Below are 3,745 nucleotides of genomic sequence, written 5' to 3'. Positions count from 1 at the left end.
CTGTAGCTCCGGGCAGGTTGCTCTGAGCTCTCCACACAACTTTCTCTTCTCCAGGCTGAACAGCCCCAACTCTCTCAGCCTGTCCTCGTAGGAAAGGTGCTCCAGTCTCTGATCAGCTCTGTGTCCTCCCCTGGACTTGCTCCAACAGCTCCATGTCCTTCTGATGCTGAGAACACCAGAACTGTGTGCAGGATTCCAGGTGGGTCTCACCAGAGCAGAGTGGAGGGGGAGAATCACCTCCTTCCTGCTGCCTACACTCCTGTGGATGCATTTCTGCCAGTTCATTCTGTAGTGAACACTGCCAACAGGTGAGAGGGTCCCCTGACAGCCCATGCAGATGCTCCCAGGTGCTTTGGACCACCAGGTAGAACTCCCAGAAGAGATAATCTATGTTGTACAACACAGAGAGGCTAAGGAACATTCTACTTCGCTGTGTTGTCACCCAAGTGAAGACATTCAGCAAGTCTCTGCATCCCCACAGAGCTAACACCTCTGTTGTCTTCCCCAGACAGGACCACCCAACCCCACAGCTCCACTCTGACCCGTGCTGGGCCACAGGCCACACGGGATGCACAGCCAGGGACGAGTCTGCCCTCCAAAACATTTATTATTTCAAAGTCTAGACATCCACTGTATTTATGCCAAATTTTAATTCTTGGCTTTGCTAAGTCCCTGCTCTCCCATGCCTCCTGCCCACCACGAGCCGAGGGTGAGGACAGAAGCTCAAGTGAGGACAGAATCTCACTTTTAGACCCTGCAGAAGACATTTAAACTCTCCTTTGGAGCCAAAGATATTTATTAGGGCCCAAGGAGCCTCTGATACAATGCAGGCAGGGCCTGGACCATGGTGGGGAGGCAGAAAGGTGTGAAGCTGGCTGACCCCAAGGCAGATGGAAAGGGGCATTGCAGAGTGTTCTGGTTGGGAAGGTGAAATAGGAAGGAGGTGGATTATGAATGGGAAATACTTGGCTTTGACTGTCTACCATAAGGATAAGGACCTCAAGGAGGTTGGAGGTTCTCCTTACCTACATCTCCAACTCTCCTCTGCTCACTGTTTTGGCATCAAGGTGCATGGCAAAGTGTTCAAACCACAAAGAGCAGTGACCAAGGGAAAAGGGATTCATTTGGAGATGTTCTAGAGGGATAAACTCCCAGGGATAAAGAACAGCACAAGGGAAGAGAAAGGAGCCTGCACAGCTGGATGGTGAAAGCATCAGGGAAGAGACGTGGTGACAAAGAGAGGGATCATCTCCTGAAGGTCCTCTCCTGCTACACCTGATGCTCTGTGCCCTGAAGAGCTGTCTGTAGGTACATGAACACAGAATTGCAGAGACAGGACTACAATTTACGCCGTCAGGTCTAAGCAGCCTGTGAAGGTGCAGACCAAGATCTGGATGTGACCTTGCTAGCTGGAAATTCATCTCGTTTGTTCCAGGGAGATTTCAGGCAAGGAGATGTCCCCATGCTGCTCTTTAACACAAGAGCTCTCCCTTTACAAGCAGGGTATCCTAATTTGACATCTACCTGCTGAAAGTCATGCGAATAGCCCTTGCTTTGCAAGATCATAGTATCACAGAGAGTTAAGGGGTTGGGATGGAGCTTAGAGAACATCCAGCCCCAACCCCTGCCCTGGGCAGGGACACCTCCCAGCAGAGCAGGTTGCTCAAGGCTCATCCAACCTGGCTGTGAACACTGCCAGGGTTGGAGTTTTTCTTTCCCCGGGGCATCCAAAATCTGCGTGGGGCATCCACAGCCTCCCTGGGCAACCTGTGCCAGTGTCTCACCACTCTCACAGGGAAAACGTCTGCCTGATATTCCACCTCAGTTTCCCTCTGTCAATTTATCCCCATTTATGCCCTAAGATGTCTTTACGTATTTCCAAACCGTGTTTAAAACTCTGCTCACAATCTACCACAGTCCTTACTTGCTGTTTTAACACCCAGCAGGAGGGTTTGGGGTTTGAGAAACATCAGGTCAGATGAGCTGTGACCTTTTAGACAAATAACACCACACAACCTGGATTTTCTCATGTTAGCAGAACCCAGACATCAGTGTAAGCATATTCCAGACACAAAACACGCTAAGGGATAAAAAAATCCAAGTGCTTTAGATGACCCTTCCTGGCTTCAAAGGCTCGGAAGGAAAACATTCTGACAGGTGTAGCTCTGCACTGCCCTCAGAGGTTTAGATCCACTAGGTATTTAGGCAGCTAAGCACCCAGAGAGCAGGATTTCCTCTGCTTTTGGGCAGGTCTGCATTAGCAGCCCCTGGCAGCAGCAAAGCTGAGGGTGTGAGGATCCCTGTTCCACTCAGTGCTGGTGGGGTGGGGGCTCAGCAGCTTCAGACACAGAGATGCTCCAGCTCTCTCCCTCCTGCTGCTGCTTCCTGCAAGAGCAGGGGCCAAGGAGCTTATAAATCTGTATGAGTCCTTGAGGAAAGTGGAGGTGGAAAGAGAAATATGGAAAGGAATTGATTTTTCTGAGTCATCTAAGATATCAAAGGCAGGGCTGACCCATCCAAGCCCTCCTGTTGTACCTCTGCCTATGCAGTGCCCATCACCCAGCTTGAGCAAACAGAGTCCTTTTTAGCGTTGGCGGTGCTGCTGTGCTCAGCTCTGCTCTGGAGCAGCATCCAGGTCTCTCTGCACACTGATGAGGTTTTTTTTGCACTGATGCTCCAGCCTCCCACCCCGGGAGGAATCGCAGGGTGCTCACACATCTTGTAGAGTGATGTACCACCACTAGCTGCAGGCCTTGACAGCTCTTTCCACTGCACTGGCTGTTATTAAAGCAATGGAGAATTGCTGAGAAAGAACAACAGTTAATAATTCAGACATGGACAGATGACTCCTACCCTGATCCCACAGTCTCTGACAAGATGATGCTCCTTAAATCAGAGACTCTTTGTGTTCGTGTAGTCCTGACATGCTTGCAGGGGTTTTCTCTGGGAGGTACCTGACTTTAAACAAACAAACCACACACTGGAAAAGCCAGGAGCCTCTTCCTGAGCTGGGTCATGAAAAACCAGTGAGGAAGGGAGCACAGAAAGGACAGGCAGCAGTGACAGGGACCCTGTGCTCTCCCCTCGATGTCCCTGCAACCTTCTTCCTTTTCCCCAGGCTCTGCTCCTCCCCAGATTCTGGACTTAAACACAGAATAAATCAGGGCTTAGCTTCAGGATGATGAGATTGCCTTTTCACCATCTTTTTCCCTCTCCCCTTCCCTGCCTCCCTGCACAAAGCAACAAACAGTGCTCAAATCAGAGCAATGTTGGGCAGGAACCTGCTGGTAAATGCAAAGCCCATTTAAACCTCAGTGCAGGCACAACAGGGGACACTGAACTCCTCCACACCAACAGACAGCTCAAGAAAGTAGATTTTATCTCATCTTACCATACCAAACAGTAACTTCAACCGGGAACCAGCTGCAGATTGCACAGACCACTTAGCTTTCTGCTACCACCACGTGGATCCACAAGCTGATGAAGCCTCCACCACATCCCTCCACAGCTCAAAAGCTCCAGCCTGGATGGCAACCTGCATTAAACATCTGCAGCTCCCTTCAAAACCCATTAGCATCAAGACTGTGTGTTACAGAGCCTTCTCACCCATTCTCCTGGCCTTCCTTCCACACTGCCTGCACACCAGGCTGCCCTGGTCACTCACAATTATTATTGCACTGTAATACAGTGTCTAAGTACCAAACAGCAATGAATTGTATATGTTAATTGATTCTTGACCCCAGGT

Source organism: Acanthisitta chloris, unplaced genomic scaffold, assembly GCF_000695815.1.
Source record: "Acanthisitta chloris isolate BGI_N310 unplaced genomic scaffold, ASM69581v1 scaffold3600, whole genome shotgun sequence".
Taxonomy (NCBI): Eukaryota; Metazoa; Chordata; class Aves; order Passeriformes; family Acanthisittidae; genus Acanthisitta; species Acanthisitta chloris.
The sequence above is the reverse complement of the archived record's forward strand: the minus strand, read 5'-3'. Positions refer to the sequence as shown.